Genomic DNA, 26949 nt, shown 5'->3' on the forward strand with positions numbered 1-26949 from the left:
AGGAGGTATGACATTACTTTTATTACCTCAGTCTATAGCTTCGTCCAATGTGCAGTACATCTGCCGAAAATATCCTGAAGGTAAAATTAGAAAGATTCGACATCATCATAAACTTACCAACAACTGTTTTTCTCGTATACCATTCGCGACTGGAACAAAAAAGAGAGGAACTAACAATGGTATAGAAAGTATGCTCCACCACGTACTATATGGTTGCTTGAGGAGTAGAGATGTAGATGTAGACCACAGTGACATCTCTCAGGGTTATCAATAACGCTCAAGTACGAGTACTTTAAATTTCTTGCTTTGAAAAGTTGAAGCACACTGGAAAGAAAGTTGACATCGCTATGTGATCCACGATAATACTCTACGGGCAAAACGCTGCTCGAGACCGTGAGACGGAGAATGTGAAGTTAAACCGAATAAAGCGAAAACCATTTTGTCATCGTGATAAATGGAGACCCTTCTTTGGGACTTCTAGGGCAATAGCATTGACTATTTGGAAAAGAAAATAGGGACTAGATTTTATTGTGAGAGAGGTAGACTATTCTGTAGATATGGAGCCATTGGTTACCGCTGATGACGTCAAGAGGCACACAGCGGTGGTGCCGACTTCAAACCTCGCACACTGCACGGACACTCCTCACGTTATTTACACTCATGTTTCTATATCTCGGCTCGCAAAACAGTATTTTCCTGCCGTCCTTTATGTTTTATTCTTCTTGGTTAACAAACGTCTATTAAATAACCATAGGCGAACTGAAAACGCCTGTCTTACCCTTCTCTCGTTAACTGCGAATGTGGTGTCTTCAAAGAAGAAACGTATTCACAATTACAGTTTGTAACAGGAATTTGTTTGTTATGACGTAGACAGTAGAAAATAAAATTAAACAGCATTATATGTCTTACCTTACAAAAGTCACACTGATAATTTAATCTGTGGTTGCTGAACATTCCTCGATACAAAGTTGGTTCTTCTTCACGGAATTTTTTGTCTTGCCTCTCATTTATATAGCCTGTTCAGATATCTGACTGGGATAAATATCCTTATCCTCACATACAACGCGACAATTTTTCAGTCCATTTTGGGAAACTTTGAATTTACTCCGAGTACTAATGTTTCCATTACCCTGGCGCACGTGGATCCACGGAAAACGGTGAAAATTTGCAGTCCTAATTCGTGAATTCCTTTGGATCTAATGGACAATTTTCTATTATCCCTAATGCATTACCGAGGTTTTTACATTTGAAGGCGGCGTACACTGCTACATACTTCAAAGCACTATGTGCAACATCTGTATTACAACACTTGAGGCCCTCAAAGTCGATGTCCAGAAGCAGATATTATTTAGTACATGTACCAGAATAAATAAAATCAATATGTGTGACTGACTTGACGAATGAACTCAAACTCGCTTGAAACAAAGTTGACAGTCTCTCCTTCGGCTGCGCTGATCGTTTCAGTAGAGTAAGTTGGCATCTTTCTTCCGATACTGGAGGACAACAGGACAGGTACGTCATTGGCGTTTCCTTTTAGTGTTAAAAGAAGCGTTTGTGACGTCCTATACAAAAAAATTATTTATATTCTATTTATATTTTATATAATTTTTATCAACATGATTCTTTCTCTCAGGGATATTGTCTTTTCGTATCACTTTTACTTAGGTGCATAAGTAAATATGAAATGGGTTCTTGAAGGGCCTCAGTATCTCATGTACCAACTTTAGATTTTGAACGTGATGAATAAAATATAGTTGTCGTTAACTGAATTGAATGTAATTTTGTTAATTTCTATTTACTGATTGGAAAGCAAGGCTTGAGAGAATTTCGATTATTGCCGTGGAGCGGCCAATATAAAAACATGAAACATGAAGTTTAACGTAATTAATTATTTGTTGCAATTTATAAAGGTTATTCTAACGAAATCTCTGGCATTTACAGTTACTGTTAACACTCAAAAATAAATTAATACTTCGGCGCATAATGGCCGACCAGAGGCTGCATCGGAAGATGAGCTTCTCGGAGCGCAAATTACTGAAAAAATGATTATTAAAAATAATTAGCCACTGCGAGCATTTGAGGTGACAACTATTACAAAGAAATTCATTTTGTAATAATAATAACAAGTTTATTTACGCAGAAATACGATTAACGTACATAAAATATGTGTAGCCGTTCAATGGCTGCCTTCCGTATTGCGAAACAAAACAGTGTGTGTCCCACAACATACGTCCTTCCTCCTCGGCCGTACAATCGCGTCTCTTCTGAACCTTTTTTATTTTCAGAGACATTAAATAAAGATGCTATTCTTTAATTATCGCTGAATATCAGTTGTTTCAAGACCATTAACTATATCTTTTACACTAATTGTATTCATAAAATACTTAATTACGGTTTACAACTGAAATAGATGTCAATATTTATGTGACGTACCGTCACACATTCTGTTTTTCGAAAGCCGTAAAATTGTTGTACAATGCCCAGAGATCCCGAAGACCAAAAAGTAATTTTCTAAGCAGTGTTGATTCAAACCGGATACCATTAAAGAGATTAATTAGTGAACTTATTACTATTAAAAATCCTTTCTGGGACGGAAGAAGACTGCATCTTTCTCCTGCCTGCATAATTGTATATAATTACTTTTTAAAAAATTTAGTGTACCCTCTTTACTCTGAAGATTGTGTCCATTAACACTTCTCAGTGGATTCTCCTCATCCTTTAAGAGTCTCAACACATCGAAAATATCACTTACTAATTCCATAAAACCAAGCCTCCCGAACTTTCTTGAGGATAAACCTTACAGTCTGGGCAGTACGCCTTGAATGTAACAGAGCAGCCATTCTGACGTTTTGGCGAATTCATGCAGTAACAGTCACCGATATGTGACGTGTAGCTAAAAGAGCACATGTATTCAGACTCAAAAGGTCCAGCATTAGATATTTATTAATAACTTTTTACTAATAAGTGTTCCATCAGGAAGCGAAAATCTTTTGTCGTGATAATGATTTCGAAGTATCTTCGACAAGTAAGAACACCCGTATCTTCCGATCATTGTCCATATGATTTGTCTATTCTTATGTTTCCGATCATTGTCCATATGATTTGCCTATTCTTATGTTTTGTTGTTTCCATATCCTAAGGTTTTTAGCTCCCACGTCGCAGATAACGGCAACAATGCACAGTCCAGCTTCATCAGAGTCTCCAGTTATTACCTGCAGCAGTTCCTTTGTCATTGTGACGTCAAAATCATAATGCACAGGCTGCTTTCATGTCGAAACTAAGATGCAGAGCCGGCACGGTAGCTCAGCGTGTTCGGTCAGAGATAGCTGCCCTCTGTAATAAAAAAAAAACTGAGTTAATGGAGCAACAACGAACTGAAACGGGCGTCTTTCTTTCGACGTCCGCTCAGAGCAGACACAACGAACGAAAACTAACAACAACAAAAAAATGCCGGCACGGTAGCTCATCGTGTTCGGTCAAAGGGTTACGTATCCTGTGTAATAAAAAAAACTGAGTTAATCGATTATCAACGAACTTAATCGGATGTCTTACGACGTCCGCCCCGAACAGATACAACGAACAAAAGCGAACAAAATAACGCCGGCACCTTATCTCAGCGTGTTCGGTCAGGGGGCTGCTTGCCGTCTGTATAAAACAAACTGAGTAAAAAGAATCAACGATCAACTTGAACGGATGTCTTGTGACGTCCGGATAGACCAAATGCAACGAACAATCGAACAAAATGAAAAAAAAGAATGTTCTTGTACCATGTCAACAGAAGAATCGTAACTAATTCGTCCTTTAATATTCATTTCATCGAGTCTGAGAAAAGTCCTTGCTTCAAATGGTTTGAGCAAAACTAAATTTAATAAAATTTCAAATTTTTTACGTCTCCTGACCTACATTTTTCTTACTTTGCCCGTATCTGGAGCGCTGAACTCCAGTGTAAAAGGTATACTATCCTTTTCAAATAATAATATGCTTTAGGAGAAAGTGAGCTCAGCGTGAGTGCTTTTGCCATGTCTTCTCGATTTCATTTAACACGTCATCCTTTTCTTATTAATACTATAATTTGGCCCGCCGTGAAACACGGCAACAAAATTGCCACCAATTCGGTTTTCACTGTCAGACCACTGGTGCTTCGACATCTTGTCATCATAAGAGCATTTTTCTTTTTTCTTTTTCTTTTTTTCAAGGTCGAATCTCTTGCTCTTAGAAAAGACAATTTTCTCTTCAGGTGTTTAATTTCATTGACTTTTTTCAAATATTTTGCGAAGGGTCTATTTGTACGTGGAGCCCGATTTTGTAATATATTTCTTGAAAAATAACATGAAATGGTTATGACATGTAGAAGGGATTCTATCTTTTACACCACAGAACCAAAGATGTTGCCTGAGTGGCATAATGGATTGTAAGTTCGGGCGCGCGGAGCCCACTAGTAGCAGTTGCTGTCATATGTGAGACGTAAGGCTTAAAGCTAGTAGCCAGCTATGAGAATTTAGTTGTTGGTCTATGGACGCGGCCTAATACAGTTTTGTAAGGTAATGAAATTTTGTATATGTAGTTTTAAGTATGCAGCAACGCAATGTCGATCTTGCTAATTTTACAGTACTGACCCTTGAATGTAGGAACCAAGTATTTGCCATCAGATCTAATGTATATGTTGATTAAGCATACCAGATTTGTAATATTTTGTATGTTTTGTAATCCTGATACAGAGAAATTAAATTTTGGAATCTATTTTGTCAAATGCTGTCAGACCGATTCTCATGTAACAATATAACCATTTTTAATTACGACCGTACGTGAGAATTGCAGAACAGTTTAGAGGTTCGCTGATTCTGAAGTTAATGTAAACTTTTTTTTATTAGATTTTGTGAACGAGAAACTTTATTTTGCATACAATTTTCAAACTGAACCATTTGGTCTCAGCGTATCCTCTTATCACTACGTCGTCCTCTTCTATGTTGTGTTTATTTAAATCCAATGAATATTTTTTTAAAGAAATCCTTTTTCCATCGGAATCAGAAAATTATTAATGTACCAGAATCAAGAAAGTAATAATGTTTGTATCAGTTTCAATGCGGGCAGCATTACACAGCGCTGAGCCAATATCCAGTATTTTCGCTGAACATGTGCAAGGTTATTCATTTATCAACTAATCTGCTGACATTATTTGTATGAAGCTATTTGACGGTCAGTATTCCTCTCCGCTGAGCCAAGACTGAATATTTTGTATGCCTACTGTGGAGAGAACAGAATACCAAGATTACATGCGTTGCGACTCTAGAGTCAAGGATAATGTATTTCATTGTTTATTTGCATAGGGAATTTTATCAGCTTTTTTTTTCTCACGAGACCGAGTAAATTTAAGAGTGATTTCATTTTCCAGATTAAGTTGTTTAATTTTTCTTTGAATTACAGTAAAACTGATTAAGCACACCATTTGCTCACCAACACATTACACAATAAATTTCCATAAGAGAAACATTATATCCATTAACAAACACAAATAATATAATTTAAAGAACGTTACCATCTTTGGATCGATGATCAGCTCTGTGGAGGTGACATGGTCCAGTTGCCTCTTTTTCGGAGAAATCGAATGTAAAGTAGTCACATTATTCTTTCACACAGATCTAGTATAACACAGAGGCTCTTTTTGGTTAAGACCTGCAATAAAAGATAAATTATTTTAAATACATTCTCTTTGTTTACGACAGTAGTGTTATCAACAGACACAAAACAGTGTATAATATTTGAGGGATCAAAATGATCGCTAATTTCGCATGTACTATCTCGTTCCCGGTAAAATAGTATTAGTAACAAATTAATTTGTACCTGATCTTGTGTAGTACTAGAATACGATGAAGTAATCTCAAGATGGTCGCAGTGCGAGCTAGGTATTTGCTGCGACGGCATGGTGTCTCGCTGAAGCACGCGCCTGAACGGCGTGCCAAATAGATCATTTCTTATTACCAGCAAGTAGCCTCCGGAAAGGAAATTTTCGGAATATATTCTTACATAGGCCACATAAACTAAATCCTTTGGAAGCTACCCATGTGTTTTGAAGCATCGTGTCTTTCGCAAAAGGGTAATATAGTACGCCCAGAGTTTTGTAAGCAACCTTTATGCATGCAACAACAGGACAATTAGTCCTGCTTTTATTCATTTTGAAAATAAAAAGTTGACCCTCCCAAGCAGGAGGGGTTGTTAGGAGGTGACCAGTCATAGCACAGACAGATGTCCACTTTACTAATATTAATTTTATGCCTAGAACATTTTTTCATAGATGTGTCGTTTTCGGGATATTTAGTTGTCGCAAGTTATAACAGATACGCTATATGCGAGTTTGCATATGTAGCTCTATTGAAATCTGTACTTGAAGACAAAATTAGTTTAGAGATTCCAAATGAAGTAACAAAACATTAATTTGTTTTTCATATTACGCAAGAGAACTTTTTTGTATGCCTTTCAGAGCTTTTTATTTCACATTGTATACGTTTTCAGCCCATTTTCCAGCTGTTATACTTTATCTAATCAAATGTCTCCGGACATCCTCATGTAATACGTAACTCACCACTATATGTCACGAGAGGTAGACCCGCCGAAATAATAGGACGAAAGTTGTTAGTAAAGAAGCACTAACAGCAGAATGGGTGGCCAAGATCTCAGACCTCATGTATTGATGGACAGGAGTAGGTAGGCAGTGACTGATCTGCTGCAGAGTAGGCGCTCAGTGACATCATGGATCAGTCAACGGATTTCCCCACCCATCTACCTCACTACTCTTACAACGCCCTCCCCCTCCCTGTCCCCCCCCCCCCCCCCCCCGGCTACTATGTTGTTATTGCAGATGTAGGAATGTTGCTGTTGTGGGAAATTCAAAAACCTAAGATGACACATTGTCATGCTGGTGGAAGTACGTCTCTTGTGTTAAGCATAGAATCCAAGATAACTGACCTGGAAAATGGGTGCTACCTCACTATTATATCAGAATTCAAGATGGTGATCCAACATGGCGACCGCGACATACTGGTGCAGCTCTATGACATCGGAATCCTATATGATCCAATATAATTGACCTTGAATACTGGTGCATCCCTATGACGTCAGAACCAAGGTGCCAAGACAAAGAGAACTAACTCAGGAGCTAGAAAGAGCCCAATCTAGTGGAGACATATATGGCTATTTATAGCAGTCAGGTCACTTGTTCTAAGTGAGGAATATCATACTTCCTATCATAAGTTAAACAATCCCACTCTGAAGTCACAGTTTAAACATCCCTCCTTCCCTCCTAATTTCCCAAAGGCTGACACATAATGTCATACAGTGTCATGTAATTTCAATATATAAATCACAGGTCATACATCTTCCAAGTCCATTTGTACTAAACATAAACAATCTCTCATATCTCCCCCCCCCCCCCCCCACACACACACACACACATACATTCCTCTCAAATGACGGGTTGAACAATTCCTCCTCTACACCAATTACCATAAGTTCAAAATGGTGAAATAATCAATTTATCCTAAGCTTAAAATGGCGCGATATCTGCTGGCAGTCAAAGCTATATAGAACTCATCCTAACTTTAAAACTGAATAGCCCACTAATGCATCCTGTGTGTCACCATCATGTCTAGTGGAAACAGGACAGGAGCAATCGCGTTTCTATTTACAGAAACATCGCACGGGGAGGACCACTTCCACACTCATCACGGAGCTTAGCTCTGGCGGCAACCACCACTATTCTGTGGTCAGGCGATCGGTACGCCACGCAACACTCGACCAACGCCGCCATACGATGCACTGCAGTGTCTGACACTCCACATCTACATCTATATCTACATCTACATACTCCGAAAGGCACTGTACAGTACGCTATACTACCGCTATTAATTTTCTTTCCTGTTGAATTCGCAATAAGAACGTGAGAAAAAAGACTATCTATATACCACTGTAAAAGCCCTGCATCCTCTGATTATCTTCGTGGTCCTTACACGAAACGTGAGTCGGTGGCAATAGAATCGTTCTGAAGACACGTTCAAATGCCAGTTATCTAAATTATCTCGGTATTAGTACTCGAAATGAATGTTGACTTCCCTCCAGGGATTCAGAGTTGAGTTCCCAAAGGACCTCTGTAGTACTTTCTTGTTGTTCAAACCTACCAGCAACGGATATAGCAGCCCACCTCTGAAGTGCTTCGATGCCTTCCTTTAATCTGACCTGTGCAGATACCAAACACTTGAGCATGCTTAAGAATGTGTTGTACTAATGTCCTGTAAGGGTCTCCTTTACAGATGAACCATGCTTTCTTAAAATTCTCCCAATAACCCAAAGACAACCATTCACCTTGCCTACTACAGTCCTTACATGACTGACTGTCGTTAAAGTGCCGGTAAGCCCTAATGGTGCAGAGTGTAGAATCCACCATCATAGAGCAGTTACTTTCTGAAGCAATCAGTACCATGTCATACAGCTAGGAATGCAGGCAGATGCTCGTCTACCAACACAGCTGGCACTGTCAATAAGATGACAAATTTTTCAGATGTATTCCTAAGATTACACTGTTTTACACTTAAACATTCTCTGAAGTTAGAACAAGATCGCTAACTATTGTGTTAGAGGAAAGCAATGTAACAGTTCTCTCACTGCATATCTGGAGCAGTCAGCATGGCTCTTGGTAGACTGTTATTCAGTTTTCAACCGAATGCAGTTACCGGGGAGTTGCAGCACCCGTATGGCTGTATGATGACATGCTTTAACACAGTTTGCAATCTTTGTTGACATGCAGTTTTTTTTTTCACAGATGAAGCCTGAATCCGAACCATTAAAAGTATATATCACCCATGAAAGGTGCCTGAATTACACCTTTTAACAATCATCACTTTTGTGTACGTTATGGATAGCATAAGGGAACAATTGACAGGAATGGGGGAAAGAAATACGGTAGAAGAAGAATGGGTAGCTCTGAGAGATGAAGTAGTAAGGATCATGTAGGTAAAAAGACGAGGGCTAGTAGAAATCCTTGAGTAACAGAAGAAATATTGAATTTAATTGATGAAAGGAGAAAATATAAAAATGCAGTAAATGAAGCAGGCAAAAAGGAATACAAACGTCTCAAAAATGAGATTGACAGGAAGTGCAAAATGGCTAAGCAGCGATGGCTAGAGGACAAATGTAAGGATGTAGAGGTTTATCTCACTAGGGGTGAGATAGATACTGCCTACAGGAGAATTAAAGAGGCCTTTGGAGATAAGAGAGCCACTTCTATGAATATCAAGAGCTCAGATGGTAACCCAGTTCTAAGCAAACAAGGGGAAGCAGAAAGGTGGAAGGAGTATATAGAGGGTCTATACAAGGGCGATGTACTTGAGGACAATATTATGGAAATGGAAGAGGATGTAGATGAAGATGAAATGGGAGATACGATACTGCGTGAAGAGTTTGACAGAGCACCGAAAGACCTGAGTCGAAACAAGGCCCCCGGAGTAGACAACATTCCATCAGAACTACTGGCGGCCTTGGGAGAGCCAGTCCTGACAAAACTCTACCATCTGATGAGCAAGATGTATGAGACAGGTGAAATACCCTCAGACTTGAAGAGGAATATAATAATTCCAATCCCAAAGAAAACAGGCGCTGAAAGATGTGAAAATTACCGAACAATCAGTTTAAGAAGTCACGGACGCAAAATACCAACGCGTATTCTTTACAGACGAATGGAAATACTGGTAGAAGTCGACCTCGGGGAAGATCAGTTTGGGTTCTGTAGAAATATTGGAACACGTGAAGCAATACTGACCCTACGACTTATCTTAGAAGCTAGATTAAGGAAAGGCAAACCTACGTTTCTAGCATTTTTAGACTTAGAGAAAGCTTTTGACAATGTTGATTCGAATACTCTTTTTCAAATTCTGAAGGTGGCAGGGGTAAAATATAGGCAACGAAAGGCTATTTACAATTTGTACAGAAACCAGATGGCAGTTATAAGAGTCAAGGGACATGAAAGGAAAGCAGTGGTTGGGAAGGGCGTGAGACAGGGTTGTAGCCTCTCCCCGATGTTATTCAGTCTGTATATTGAGCAAGCAGTGAAGGAAACAAAAGAAAAATTCGGAGTAGGTATTAAAATCCATGGAGAAGAAATAAAAACTTTGACGTTCACCAATGGCATTGTAATTCTGTCAGAGACAGCGAAGGCTTAGAAAAGCAGTTGAACCGAGTGGATAGAGTCTTGAACGGAGGATATAAGATGAACATCAACAAAAGCAAAACGAGGATAATGGACTGTATTCGAATTAAGTCGGGTGATGCTGAAGGAATTAGATTAGGAAATGAGACACTTGCTATTTGGGGAGCAAAATAACTGACGATGATCGATGTGGAGAGGATATAAAATGTAGACTGGCAATGGCAAGGAAAGCGTTTTTGAAGAAGAGAAATTTGTTAACATCGAGTATAGATTTAAGTGTCAGGAAGTCGTTTCTGAAAGTATTTGTATGGAGTGTAGCCATGTATGGAAGTGAAACATGGACGATAAGTAGCTTGGACAAGATGAGAATAGAATCTTTCGAAATGTGGTGCTACAGAAGAATGCTGAAGATTAGATGGGTAGACCATATAACTAATGAGGAAGTATTGGGTAGAATTGGAGAGAAGAGAAATTTGTGGCACAACTTTACTAGAAGAAGGGATCGGTTGGTAGGACATGTTCTGAGGCATCAAGGGATCACAAATTTAGTATTGGAGGGCAGCGTGTTGGGGAAAAAATCGTAGAGGGAGACCAAGAGATGAATACAGAAAGCAGATTCAGAAGGATGTAGGTTACAGTAGTTACTGGGAGATGAAGAAGCTTTCACAGGATAGAGTAGGATGGAGAGCTGCATCAAACCAGTCTCTGGACTGAAGACCACAACAACAACAACATGGATAGTATAAGTGAGGATAAGAGTGGCATATATTTTACATAAAATACAGAGATGGTTCTGTGTGATACAAGCCACTGGGAGGTTACCGGACATATAACGCATCAGTTGGTTTACGAAATTCACGTACATTGCAGGCGCAGAACAGTATTCCAGCAGACTGGACGGTAGCTTCGGAGGGAAACCTCACAGATAGGAGAAACCAGAGCTCACACATAAGCCCACTCTCGTTTCCCCTCTCTAAACCATCGTTACAGAACCGGAGACATTCTGCTAGCATGATAACACTTATTTGCCTTCCAGTTTTCGCAAAACTGTAGTCTCTGCCCTGGAATGTGGATGTGGTTAGCTGAATGGTGTATTAGTACACAGTCAAAGAATAACGTCTGCTGGTGTCCCATGCACTAGCGGAGATTCATTGAAAGTATACACCATCCGTGACAGATGTCTGAATTACGCCTTTTAATAATGACAACTTTTTATTGTATGTATACAGTATGGATAGCACAAGTGAGGATAAGTCACTCCAGGCCAGCTTCGCTACAGGTAGTCTTGCGTCTGCACATCGGTGGTTTGAAACGCTTTTACGCAAAAGTATGATGACACAATTCTCCTAGACGCCAAATATACTACGAGGAGGCATAAGTCTCAAGACCATCAGTTAGTACGTTGTAGGATAGAATAGGGCAGCAATCTTGATTTATCAAAGCCATCGACGCATTTCGAGCGGCATGTGAAGATCGCTACAACATCCACATTGATCCGTACGAAGTCCCATGACAGCGTAAGACGTTTGATCATGTGTGTAGTAGACTAGGAACTATATTTTTATACAAGTTGTTAAAGAATTGTAGGGGGCATCAGCAGACTGCATTGTCTATCGATGTGCTGATGCAAGACAACCTGTAGCGAAGCTGATCTGGAGTGACAGCTCAACAGCCTACGCCTAGCTCATGGGACACCGGCAAACGTCATTCTTTGCACTGGATATTTCTGCACCATCCAACGAACTATATTCACATTCCATGCGGAGACTATAGTTTTCTGAAAGCTGGAAGGTAAGTAACTGTTATGATCCTAGGAGAATGTGTCTGATGTCGTTTGGTACCTGTTCTCATGCACCCTAGAACTGATTGTACTAGTGTCGTCAACGAATTTTTTCCTTACAAGTACAAGACATTTTCTGAGAAACCTTACAGAAAATGTAATTTTCCATCCACTTCTCCGATACTTTACAAAGACACAGAACAATTAGAGTTAGCCACTGTACAGCAGTTAAATTGCAAAACCAGTGAAATCTATGACAGAAGTAGACGTGTAGAGGAAAGCAGCGTTTGACGTCCAAACATAAAGTGTGCTGCATTAATGCCATGAACGAGAACGGAATGGAACACTAGACAACCACAATCTCTCTCTCACACACACAGTAACTATCCAGCAGACAACCAGAGAAATGAATGCTTAGAACTAAGAAAACCTAGACAAATTGTAAGTAGGCTGTTTAGTTTTTTTTTATTGGTAACGCCGCCGCCACGTAGCGCTCTGTATGAAAATCACTGGCTATGCCGTGTGCAGTCTGTGGCTGGTTTGCATTGTTGTCTGCCATTGTAGTGTTGGGCAGTGGCAGCTGGATGCTAACAGCGCGTAGCGTTGCGCAGTTGGAGGTGAGCCGCCAGCAGTGGTGGACGTGGGGAGAGAGATGGCGGAGTTTTGAAATTTGTAAGAATGGATGTCATGAACTGATATATATATTATGACTATTAAGGTAAATACATTGTTTGTTCTCTATTAAAATCTTTCATTTGCTAATTGTGCCTATCAGTACTTAGTGACTTCCGTAGTTTGAATCTTTTAGTTAGCTGGCAGTAGTGGCGCTCGCTGTATTGCAGTAGTTCGAGTAACGAAGATTTTTGGTGAGGTAAGTGATTTGTGAAACGTATAGGTTAATTTAGTCAGGGCCATTCTCTTGTAGGGATTATTGAAAGTCAGATTGCGTTGCGCCAAAAATATTGTGTGTCAGTTAAAGCACAGTCGTGTATAATTTTTCTAAGGTGGCGTTTCATATGTCGACCCTTAGCCGAGAATACCTCACTGGAATATTCCGATTTTTTCTTGTAGTTTGTGTAGTTAGTATAGCCTTTGTTTCTTGCTAGCGCGTAATTGTCGAGAGAATTTCCTCTGTAGTTGTAGTTTTTCATTGTTGTAAACTAAAACAGTTGTGGCATGCATGTAGATTTGCACCAAGTATTTCGCAGCTACACTTGCAATTAACTAGATATTATTTTCAGTGCTATGTTACTGTGTTCTCTTATTTTTGCTCTTAAAATTGTGGTTTTCAGTGTTATCGTGTGAAATATTGTGATAATAATGGCGTGTGAAAAACGTAATACTAGGCTCCAAAGTAAACTGAGAAATGACATTGAAGACGAAAGAGGTGTGTTAGCGCCACCATGTAATGAATTAACTAATGTTCAAAGTAGTTATTTGGTCATTGTGCATAGGGAAATGCAGTGGGTTGCAAACAATGATGTAGGCAGTGAAACAATTAGTGAACAGGGAAGCATTATCGATCGATCGGTCGGCAACAGCTCGCGTCAGGTATCCGAAATGACAGGACAGAATCTTGCAAATACTGTACATTCAGGTTTTGCGTCCTCACCGTTTTCTCAAATAAGTCAAGACACATTTTCTGCATGTCAAAATGTGAATGTTGCCGGTGCAAATGCACTGCCGAAAAGCACAGAGGAACAGATTCCAGACACTAATACATTATTATTGCAATTAATGAAACAAATGAAATAAAACCAGAGACAAACACAGCAACAGTTAGACACAATGGAACAAAATATTCAAAAGTTAGACACAATGGAACAAAAGCTTCAAAAGTTAGACTCAGTGGAACATACGCTTGAACAAACACCTGAAGATTTAACTACTGAGTTGCATAAAATCGAATCGAAATGTCAAAAAGTCTGTAATGGCGTAAAAACACACATTTGTGAGCATTTCCAACCTATTTTTTCGCGGCATGAAAATATATTACAGAATCACGAATCAGCCATAAAAGAACTGCAAACTATTGTTCAAGAAAATCATGAGACGTTGCAAGCTAAAATTGACTCAGTTGCATCTACCGATTCGGTTACGCAACTTGCAAAAACTCAAGAAAACTTAAAGGACTCTGTAGATACTCTGAAAATTGGTTCAGAAAGACACATGGAGGAAATTAGTTCATTATCAGAGAAAGTAGTTGAATTTTCGGATCAGCTAAATAATTTCTCTACGAAGGTTGATGATAATCTGAATGACACAAAACCGGTAGTCTTTAATGATACAGAAGAGTGCGAACAAATTAGGAAATTCAAACAAAATCTGAATCAAATTAATACTCAACACCAAAGAGAAATCCGGGAAGTACAAGATCAGCTGACACAGGTAATACAAGAATTATGTATTCCAAAGGACACTCGCACTCCAATACAGGAAGAGGGACATAAAAATACGGAACTGCCACAAAATAGCAACACAGTGCACTTCGGAGATTATGAAAGAAAATGGCAAAGTACGCCGAATTACGAGATGGAACCGCCGAAACGACGTAACAATGACCGACATGCGACTCACCGACATGATGATTTTGACTGTAAGCTGTTCATTACTACACGTAAATTCAAAACATTTTAAAATTCTGGCAACGACATTCATCCACAAGCGTGGCTTCATCAATTCTCTCATTGTTTCCCCCCCCCCCCCCCCCAACTGGTCATTAGAGCACAGATTAGAATTTATGTGTGGCTACTTAGAGAATGAACCAGCTGTAAGAATGCGATCGGTCATTCACGATTGCCATAGTGAAGGAGAATTTTACCATGCCTTCCTCTCAGCATATTGGTCTCAAGCCACACAAGACCGAGTAAAACATGGCATCATAATGATGAAACATTTCGAACAATCTGAATTTTCCAGTCTTGTGAAATATTTTGAAGACATGTTACATAAGAACCAGTATCTTTCAAACCCATACAGCCCGTCAGAACTCATCCGCATTTGCTTAATCAAATTGCCTGAACATTTACGGCATATTATTTTGGTCGGCCGTTGCAAAGACGACATTGAAGCTTTTCAGGGACTCTTACAAGAATTAGAAATTGACACTGACAATCGCGGAACGCGAAAACAGGAACACAACAATTACAGGTCACATCCGTCGCAATTCCGCGATGAAAGAAATAATAACTGGACACGACAAGGCTATTCTCACAACACAAATCGTGATCAAAACAGACACCACCCGTATGACAACCGTTGGCAGAGTAGTAATAATTACAGGGAAAGATCACCTCTCCGGTTTAATGACTATCACAGAGACTACCATAGAAACAGACAATATGGGAACCAAAATAATTATTATCAGGGGAGACAGAATAACTTTAGACGCAACAGTCCAGCATGCAGTTACAATTCAGGAAGAAAGTCTCCACCACGTGACCGACAAGAAATTAATTACAGAAATTACCGACATGACGACAGACGATATGATCGTAACGACAGATCTGAATTGCATCAGAACTGACGAGCTTCAAACAGGGCAGGGCCTTCTCGTCAAGGTGAATTTGTAGAAGTTAGGTCTCCTAATCCCAATAACGCCGCGCGCCAACAAAGAGACAGACAATGACTCGCACCGCAGGCAGCGGCGTGCGCAGGCTGGCTCAGAGAAAAATAACAGAAGCTAACCTGGAGAAAAATTTTAGCATTCCTTACCGACGTATACCGCATGATAATTGCGTTCAAGTTGAAACTCTGAGTACTATGAAGAGTAAACGATTGCACTACATTTCACATATAAAACCGCTTATTGAAAGATAATCTGCTTTTTAACTTTGTCTTTGCCATAAAATTTTTCACTTCACGCTACTAGAACAATTTGTCACACTGAGAAACTGTTAACATGTAACAATGTTTTGAAGTTAACTATCCAGTTTAGAACCTAGGGAACATATTTAAACAGAAATTACGAATGTATTGTTATAGTGAACAGATGACACAGTGATGTATTTGTACATTCTTGCTTGTTAGTTGCAAAATTACGTAACGACTATAAGGCTTACAAACTTAGATAATATATTGTTAAAGAGATTTTAATGCAACACTTTGGTTTAGTTGAAAAGACATTTTTTATTTGAAGTACTTTCTGTGAGATTAAAGATGACTTAGCATTTGGTTTCTTTGATAGCTACACGATTATATCCCGACGCTACTAATGTGTGACACAATTTACATTGTGCTTTTGCGGTGTATCTGTTTTATATCTGCACAGTTTTTCTGAATTCTTCAGGAAAGGAAAACATGTTTTAGTAGTAACTTTTGTGGTATAGCTACAATGAGACAGCCTTTATCGTAGCACAACAATACGTTACATTATAGTACTTTCTTGATCACGGTAAGGTATGTAATAACTACGATATCTATACGCAAAGCATTTCACTTTTGTTTATCATCAGGTAAGTACATTGACTTCTGCAGAACTTAGCTTTCGGTGGACTATAACTACGTCACTTCCACAGAGATTATCTTACAGCAAGACGCACAGTTTAGCGCTAAAGGACACACATTTGAGTGATTAATTTTGTACTTAAAACATTTATTTTTAAAGATATTTGAAGTACCATGATACAAAGGTTTTCCGTGATACATTTCATTCCATTGCTGTAATCAGTAACACCTGAGGATATAATTACATTAATCCTCAGGGGGATACACGCTTACTTTGTGTACCATGTGTGTGGCAAGCACAAGGAGCCCTAGCTAATATGGTATTTGCTTATACAACTTTACACATCGATACCATATTTCTCTAACACAGAATTACACAGCTATGTGATCATTTAACTGAGAGACAAACTTTTTTTTTATTACGTCAGTGACATATGTTTACACAATTACACAGTTCGATAATTTCACACATACGAAATTCTATTTTGTCTGTACTTTGTAAAATGTTCATATTTTTTCGGAACCATTGTGATACTATGAGAGGTTCGAATGATGTATTTGGTATGGGATCTGATTTTTAAAGTACGTTTGAGGCAGATGACACTTTTGACATGAGCAGAGAATTTTTTTTAGGTTTTGAAATTATTGGAGGAAGCTACGACGATTTTGAGAGTTGACTGAGGTGTTATTATTACGATGACTATGTGTATTATGCTGTTGCGGTATGCTTATGATCTATAAGCTGATGCTATATGAGTTATTTGATTATGCTACGCATCTGTTGTGATGAAATATTGAAGAAGTGTCAACGAATAAGGTAAGGAATAATGAGTAGTGGTTAGGGACTGTGGTTTGTGAAAAAGGTGGTTGGAAACCAAGAATCGTACTTTAAGAGTTATGAAATGTATGTAAATGCGAGAATGTATTACAATGCCGACGAAAATTTTTTGGACACTGTTATATTTATAGGATTTTATTTTCTACACATTTCTAACGCAAATTCTCAACCTTTGAAAATATTTTTATATGAGACTGTCACTGTAGCGGAAACTGCTGTCGTAAATATTTCGGTAAGAAAGGTAAGTGACCTTGACGTAATGCGTTGTGAGCGGCCAGGTGTGCCAGTCGCCTTGAGTAAAAGTCATTAGTGTGTGCCTTTCAGAGGCACAGGTGGAGAAAAATGGAGGCCATTAACCTCGCTATTGACATTCCTTTGTAGAAAGCATCGCAAATACGACACGCCCAAACTTGAAAATATATCATTACACTGTGGAGCTCTTAATTTATGATATTTACTAAAATGCCTAATGAAACGATGAGAAACATTTCATGGCTATTGTCCTGCTAGTTGAGAGAAATGCCATATGGCTTGCTTTATGCATTTATTTACTCATTTTGTTTAATATCTAGTTTCTAACTTCACTTAAGCATTGGTTAAAATAAATTTTATGGATATACTAATATAAATATTTTATGCCTACAGATCCAGTAAATAATAACTTTATGATGTACTTAAAAAAACGAAGGAGCACAAAAAGACATTTTCCTTCACAGAAATTGCATACAGTATTTTTCTGTTCAAGTACATGGTAATATTTTTTACAATAAATTTTTTGGTGCACCACTTTAATTATATAGACATTAAGATGTGAATATACATTTCCCTTATCTGTGTTGTTGTCTTTAGTGTACTATTTTTTCTGCATGTTTAGGTATAAGTTATATTCCCTTATGTTAGTTGTAATATTGCTGCCTGATTTGACAACTTCCATTTTTTTCATTGCTGTTTGTATTAATTGTTTTGTGCTGCTGCATTGCCTCGACCCTTAGTTTCGCATTTGAGCTCAGTAGATTTTAAGTTAGCTTAAGAGGGGGTAGACTATATAAGAAACTAACTATGAGGAATTGGAAGGAATGCATTGAGAAGCTATAAGAAAATTGTTTGGCCAAAAAAGTATTTTGAAAGAGGATAGGAACAAAAAAAGTAGGGTTTAGGGACAACAGGTTTAGGTAGGATTTTCTTGGAAATACATGATGAAGTAAGATAATGGAAAATAAATAATGAGGTAAGAAATATGTGAACATTTTAAACACAAAAAGCATGCTTCGATAGAAATTTTTGGTGGAAACAAATGTTGAAATAAGACGAAAGATCTACAGAATGAAGTTTTGGGTTGGACTGCAATACCAAATGTCACCCTGAAAACAAACCGTGTCCTTTCCTTTTGTCTTATCCCACTATGTGTTTGTGTACCCTTGTGTATTTATTTTCTTCCTGTCTCTGTGTACTGTTTCATAGAATTTTTTCTCTTCTAATACTAAGCTACATTCACTATGATGAGGAATATTGTTATCCTCAAAAATAATTTGCATTAATAACATGCTATTTACTTGGTAAAGATGTTTACACATTATTTATTCTGTTTTGTTCTAATGCTCATGTGTGAAGTTGATGTTTCAAAAGTTATTCTGATCTTTTATGTATGTAACACTGGTGTATATGTTTCTTTCTATTCTTTTGTAAAGCCCCTATTACTACAAAAGTCATCTGTATTGTTATGATCTTTAATGATGTATTTTGTACCTTTGTTAATGTATTCTTATGTTATAAAATTGTAATTGACACCAGTTCATCACATTAAGTAACTTGTAAGTTACATTTCACTGCACACGTTTCTGTTGGTAATAGTATATGGGCAATATGTGAGAAGTAGGGACTCATAGTGTTTGCACGTGTGTTGACAAGCAATTAAGCAAGGGACTGGATAACAGCATTGCTGGTTCTAAGGACATTTCAAACAAATTTTTTGTGAGTGGACAAATCGTGGTTTATGGACTTGCTATATTCTCCGCAAGACTGTGCACCTGCACAGTCGCAACAGTTGGCTGCTAGCCATCTCTACAGGACTACAGAGGGTCTACACCTTTGATGACTCACCAATACCATTATTTCTACAAGGACTGCAGTGGGTCTGCATCTCTGGTAGCCCACCAATACCATAATCTCTACTAGGACTACAGTGGGTCTGCTCTGTGATTACCAACCTTCCAATATTCTTCAAAACTTCGACTGCCTTTGCTGTGGGTTTACTCTGTTGTGCCCCATTACCTGTCAGCATGTCAAGAGTCAGCACTGTCTTTCTGTTGGAAGGAGAACACTACTTCTTCAAGACTACATGGAAATCCACAACTTCCGTGTGCATTTTCTTTTACTGTTCAGACATTGAGCAAAAACACTGCTATTTAACTGTAATGAACGATCAGGACTGTCTATATGGACTGTGAGAAAATTTTAGCTTTTGACCAACATTGTATTGATAAGTGTGTGCATTTCATTTATTTGTTATTGTAATTATGAAAAATTTTTTCAAATCTGTATTGGCCACTGCCCAAAACAATTTGTAAATTTTTTGTAGGGAGCATGGGGGCTATGTAAGTAGGCTGTTTAGGATTTTTTATTGGTAACGCCGCCGCCACGTAGCGCTCTGTATGAAAAATCACTGGCTGTGCTGTGCGCAGTCTGTGGCTAGTCTGCATTGTTGTCTGCCATTGTAGTGTTGGGCAGCGGCAGCTGGATGCTAACAGCGCGTAGCGTTGCGCAGTTGGAGGTGAGCCGCCAGCAGTGGTGGACATGGGGTGAGATGGCGGAGTTTTGAAATTTCTAAGAATGGATGTCATGAACTGATATATATATTATGACTATTAAGGTAAATACATTGTTTGTTCTCTATTAAAATCTTTCATTTGCTAATTGTGCATATCAGTAGTTAGTGACTTCCGTAGTTTGAATATTTTAGTTAGCTGGCAGTAGTGGCGCTCGCTGTATTGCAGTAGTTCGAGTAACGAAGATTTTTGGTGAGGTAAGTGATTTGTGAAGCGTATAGGTTAATTTAGTCAGGGCCATTCTCTTGTAGGGATTATTGAAAGTCAGATTGCATTGCGCCAAAAATATTGTGTGTCAATTTAAGCACAGTCGTGTATAATTTTTCTAAGGGGACGTTTCAAAATGTGTAAGTGTGTTATGTTGTACACAGGACATTCAACATTCTTAGCAAATTTTCGTATGGTCGTGTCTTCTATGTGTGAACGTACTGATTGTGACTCAATACCATTAATATGCTAAAGTAAAAAATGGTTCAAATGGCTCGGAGCACTATGGGACTTAATTGCTGTGGTCATCAGTCCCCGAGAACTACTTAAACCTAACCAACCTCAGGACATCACACACATCCATGGCTGGGGCAGGATTCGAACCTGCGACCGTAGCGGTCACGCGGTTCCAGGCTAAAGTAAAATCAACAGACAAGTACTGAACTGGTCTGTAGGACACAGCTTCCAGTGATTCCTCCTATGAACAGAAAGCGATCTTGTACTCACGCCACGTTAAGCTATTTCTCAAATAAATTGTTGTACATTGCAAACAGGACATCCACCATCTCTAGTGGATTCATTATGGTACTGTCATCTACGGTTTAACATCATGTGCGTATTGCATCAATGTCATTGTCGAAGTTGTTTAGTACACTTTCTGCTTTAGTTTTCGGCTGATTTTTCTTATTGTTTCTAGCGAAATATTTCAGTAAAATTTTCGTTCACTGTTTTAACTTTGTTGAGTCTTCCAGAGGCCACTTCAATTTTGCTTTTAGCTAATAAGTTTGTGGAGTTTTGTTGATATTGGTATTAGTTGGGGTTTAGTAGTATTAATAAAAGTTGTTGCTTTCTTATAGAGAGAGAATTTTGAGACTGATATTGTCAGTTTTATAAATAGTTCTACTAGTGTAACTGAACTTAAGGAACGTAGACGTTTCTTTTTCAGTAACTGTAAAATTTTACCGTGAGTGACAAGTGTGGGCTCTGTCGTAGGGTTATGAATATTTGGTTGCGGGGATTTGTTAAAAGTATTTTCATTGGGGGGAATGCTGTTGGGAAGCCAGTGGGCATTCTAGCGAGATTCTCTCTTGGGAATGCAGAATTTGTAGTAGAAATAAGTTGACAGAGGAGCTAGAGCTTAAGATCTGTGCCCTTCAGGTGCATTTACAATACGCAAAGGGGGAACTAGATAGGTTGAGAAGGATGATGAGAGCTGGGGAATAGAAACTGGCAGTTGGAGAGAAGTCAGCTAAGAGGAGGAGGTATTCAGACAGTTGTATTTTGAGTATATGCAATAGATTTGACCAACTGTCAGAGTTGAGTGGAGAGGAGCCTCTTGTAGCTGTAGGTGTAGGAAACATTCAGCAGCCCTCAATCAGGTAGGAGGCCTAAGTCAGTTGCAAAGTCTAACAGAAATAAGAAGGTTCTGCTGCTAGGTAGTTCACACGCTAGAGGTGTGGACCAGCAGTTGCAGGAAGTGTTGGGGAATGAGTACCAGGTCAGCAGCATTTTGAAGCTTTGTGCAGGGTTGGCTCAAGTGACTGGCAGCATAGGGGACTTATGTAGGAATTTTACGAAGGAGATCAGATAGTGATAGTGAGTGGAGCGGGGAGTAGCCTTGATACGGACGGGGAACATGATGTTGATGGTGACCTGGTAAAGATAGCTACTCAAACTGGTCCCATTAATGTGCAATTCGCGCAACTCTTTCAGCGTCATGATCGGCCTCATCTTAATGCAGCGTTAACATGGGGCTGGAGAGAGTGCTGATGGCAGAGGGCATGGGTCACAGTACAGTGGTGCCAGCAGAGTCTATCAGTAGATCGGCATTCACTAGGGATGGCCTGCACCTCAATGTTTATAGGTGACAGTGTAGTGGGTGGCGGTGAGATCACTCATGGAGAAATTTCTGTAGTAGTTTGTGTTAGAGCTGCACCTTTTTTTAGATTGAAGTCAGTTGATAGGTACACATGCTTAAAGGAAGTCCCTCTAACTATGGAATCCCCTTCAGAGAACGTCATGTTTCCAAGCAGAGAAGGAATTAGCAAATTTCCTCAAAATATAAGAGGTATTAAGGATATAGTTAGTGGACAGCTTATAGATGTTGACTCTGAAATTGTTGGTATATCGGAACACCACTCAAATAATTTGGCAATTCAGGAGCTTCTTTTACCAGGTTACAGATTAGCTGGCTGTTTTTGAAGGATTTCCTTGCGGAGTGGGGGAGTGGCCATGTACGTAAAAAACAGTATTCCATTTGAGTCCATAGACGTAACATGTCTCTGCAATGAACAGATATTTGAATGTTGTGCAGGAGCAGTTGCGATTAGTGAAACTAAAGTTCTAATTGTTGTTGTTTACAGCTCCCCTAACTCTGACTTCAGAGCATTTCTGCTCAAGCTAGAGAGGGTTATTGATTCACATTGTAGGATGTACCAGAAATTACTTACATGGGGTGACTTCAGTATTAATTTTGTATATGATTGTGCAAGAAAAAAGATGTTAATATGATTTGATGCAGATTGTGTTTTTCCCAACTAGAGTGCAAGGGAATAGTAGCACAGCCATAGAGAATATTTTTATTCATTCTTTATTACTATATGGGCATTCTATTAGTAAAAGGGTGAATGCGCTTTCAGACCATGAGGCAGAAATTTTTACACTAAAAAGCTTTTGCACCCAAATAAACGTCACGTGTAATTACAAACAACATTGGAAAGCTAATCCAATGTCAATAGAGAGCTTTTTAAACCTAATCAAGGAACAAATGTGGCAGGATGTTCATAGTGCCGATAACATGTATGATAAATATAATGCTTTCCTTCACACATTTCTAATGCTCTTTGAGGGTTGCTATCCATTTAACGTTATAAACGTGGTACTAGCAATAAAAGGCAGCCTGCATGGCTGACTAGTGGGATAAGGATATCGTGTACAACAAAGTGGGAATTATTTCAAAATGTTAGAAGTACTCACAATCAAGCTACAGTAGCCCATTATAGGCAGTACTGTAAAGTGCTTAAAATGTTATTAGGAAGGCAAAGAATATGTGGTACGCAAACAGAGTAGCTAATTCACAGGATAAAATTAAAACCATATGGTCAGCTGTGAAGGAGGTCTCTGGTCAGCAACACAAGGTCGACAATATAAGGTCAGTTCGTAGTAAAAATATTTCTGTTACTGATAAATCAGATACATTCACAGTACTTCACAATCATTTTCTGAGTATTGCTGGTGAATTAAATAAAATTTAGTTTCTACAGGGAATCATATAACTCTCTTGGCAAATGCCCTGCCAAGGTTGATTTCTGAAGTACTCCTCTGTGATACAGACAAGGTAGAGATTGAATCAATAATTAAATGACTGAAGACTGAGGACTCTCATGGGTATGATGGAGTGCCTAGCAGAATATTAAAGTACTGTGCTGTACATGTTAGTCCTGTACTTAGCCATGTTTGTAATTTTTCCTTTAGGAATGGTCAGTTTCCTGAACGATTAAAATACTCAGTAGTAAACCCGCTTTATAAAAAGGGAGAAAGGGATAATTTAGACAATTTTAGACGTATTTCTATGCCATCAGAGTTCCCCAAACTTTTAGAAAATGCTGTGTATATAAGAATAATTGATCATTTTATATCATATAATTTGCTATCAAATGTACAGTTCATTTAACAATTGAAAATGCTATATTCTCTTTTCTCTTTGAGGTACTGGATGGGTTAAATGAAAGGTTTCCAACGCTAGGCGTATTTTTTTGTTTTAACTAAGGCGTTTAATTGTGTTGATCACAAAGTATTGCTCCAGAAATTGGACCATTGCAGAATAAGGGCAGTATCTCACAATTGGTTCACCTCTTACTTTAACAACAGGCACCAGAAGGTCATTATTCACAGTATTGAGAATGGCCATGATGTGGATTATGAGTGGGGTACAGTCAAAGGGGGGAGGGGGGAGGCTGGGGCGGGTTGCCCCAGGGATCAGTGTTGGGGCCACTGCTGTTCCTTATTTATATAAATGATATGCCCTCCAGTATTACAGCTGACTATAAAATATTTCTGTTTGGTGATGACACTAGCTTGATAGTAAAGGATGTTGTGTGCAACACTGGCTCTGTTTCAAATAGTGCAGTTCATGACATAAGTTCATGGCTTGTAGGAACTAAACTAACGCTAAATCGCAGTGAGAATCGGCTTTTACAGTTTCTAACATGCAATCCAACAAAACCATACGTTTTAATTTCACAGAATAGGCTTATGATTAGTGAAAGTGAACAGTTCAAATTTCTAGGTGTTCAGGTGGATAGTAAACTGTCGTGGAAAGCACCCGTTCAGGATCTTGTCAAAAGACTTAATGCTGTCATTTTTACTATTCGAACGGTATCTGAAGTAAGCGATCGTTCGACACGAAAATTAGTCTACTTTGCTTATTTCCATTCGCTTATGTCGTATGATATTATATTTTGGGGTAACTCTACCCATTCTAAAAGTATATTTTTGGCTCATAAACGGTCGTTTCTGGCAATAAGTGGTGTAAGTTCGCGAACCTCTTGTCGACACCTGTTCACTAGTCTGGATGTTCTGACATTGGCCTCTCAACATACATATATATTTCTTTACTGTCGTTTCTTGTTAAAAATACCATCATATTCCAAAGAATAAGCAGCTTTCACTCCGTTAATACTCGGCATAAACCCAACCTGCAATTGCATCAGACTTCATTAACTCTTGTGCAGAAAGGTGTGCAGTTACTGATTTTCAATAAGCTACCACAATAATTCAAAAATCTTAGTAATAATCCACGTGCTTTCAAATCAAACTGAAGAGTTTTCTCACAGGTCACTCCTATTCTGTTGAGGAGTTCCCTGGGAAATTAAGGTGATTTTTATGTTATATTGTTGATTGCTTTTACTTATACTTATGGCTTGACTTTTTTTGGGTTCATAAACATTCTATTTTGATCTTTTATTACTTTTATGTAGTAATTTCGTGTACTGACACGTTCCAGGACCTTCAAGAATTTTTTCCCTCAATTTGGTGCTACGTAACTTGTAAATAAATAAATAAAATATGAACATAGCTACTTCATAGATATGCCTCGCTAGTGTAGATCTATGGTGCTGTCTCCTGTATGATTTCACTAAAAGATACATTCCATTCTCGAAGATAATCACGAGCAAAGTTACGCTACATACAGCAACAGATTCGTTGATGATGTATCTTTCAAATCTCTGTAAGTCTTGAGGCATCTCAGCTACATGGGGTTTTCAAAAATTCTTTGGTTTTAGGCATTATATAAGGTAACAACATGTGTAAATTATATATAAGCAGAGTAGACAGGTAAAGAGAATGCAATGAAGAAGTGCCAGAAAGAATAGGTAGGAAAAGTAGTCTAAGGAAGGCGCTTACCAGAAGAACGGGCAAGTTAGTTGGGTACTTGCTACAGCAACCAAGAACACTTAACTGGAAAGTCCTTAAGAGGGAATAAGTAGTAGACGAAAGCAAATAATATACAAAAGGGTTTATTGAGATTATTGGTTGTAGTAGTTACGTAAGCATGTCTCAAGATCTATAAAAGATGGAGGACTTCGTCAAACCAGTGGGAAGACTAAAGACCAAAACGAAAAAGTAACACACACACACACACACACACACACACACACACACATACATTATTTTGGTGGCCTGAAGAGTAAACTCTTCTGCTTCTCTCCATGGAAAAACAAATGTAGAAGACACATGGAAGCGTACAGCAGTGGAACGAGACTTTGAAAAGCCAGCTGGGATATTTATGTGGTGAACTAGAGCGTAAAGCCCAAGCTGCGAAAGGAGGTAGCCACATGAGAAGACTCTGCAACTTGAGGACGGGTTTGTTGACACCAGTGAAGAGGGCTGCGAGCGCGGAGATCAAAGGATGTCCGCACAGGTTCAAGAGAAACCTCAGCGCCTACCTGACATTTCCTGTTATGATTGTCTACTGCAAATGCAAGACTTCAGTCCAGTCTAAAATAACTGCAGTCATTTTTCGTGAGATATAGATAGCCAGCCAGCCCACAAGTGATTGACGTTTTAGTAGTTGTTTAAGTGTCAACATTTTGTCGTTATTCGGTATAACAATCTTCAAGAGTTAAAGAGAAAGCTACCAGTAGATGGCTGATAATCCAAAGTCCATAACCTTCCACTTGAAGGGTATGACACGAACAAGGCTAAATTTCTGTTATGAGTAATGGGAACTGTGTTTTAATCTAGTCGCAAACGGCCTTAGTAATTTCGTCGTAATATTCGCTTTCATAGTTGTTACATTGTCTACCAGCTTTCTCTGTATTTTTTTCTGTTGGTAAGTGTAAGTTTCTGCATTAAACGCATTACCGAAGAGCGTCTTTTGGTCCAAATGAAACTAAGTGCCAAGGAACAGATCACTAGTTAGCTGCTCCTCAGATATCTGACATGGCTTTTTGACTTCGTGTATGGATCAGTGGAAGTAGACCTTAAATATACAGTGTGGTCGGAAAAAGTCTGAAACGTTTGTAGGGATGTTGCAGTGCAGGTTGTACTGAGATATGAATCTTACCAAAAAATTCGATACGCTGCGCCGTTTCCGAGTTATTTAGCATTGAAGTTAACGAATCAGATCGTCGCGCGCGTAAATTCAAGTTTCAGC

This window comes from Schistocerca gregaria, chromosome 8 (genome assembly GCF_023897955.1).
Source record: "Schistocerca gregaria isolate iqSchGreg1 chromosome 8, iqSchGreg1.2, whole genome shotgun sequence".
NCBI classification, from domain to species: domain Eukaryota; kingdom Metazoa; phylum Arthropoda; class Insecta; order Orthoptera; family Acrididae; genus Schistocerca; species Schistocerca gregaria.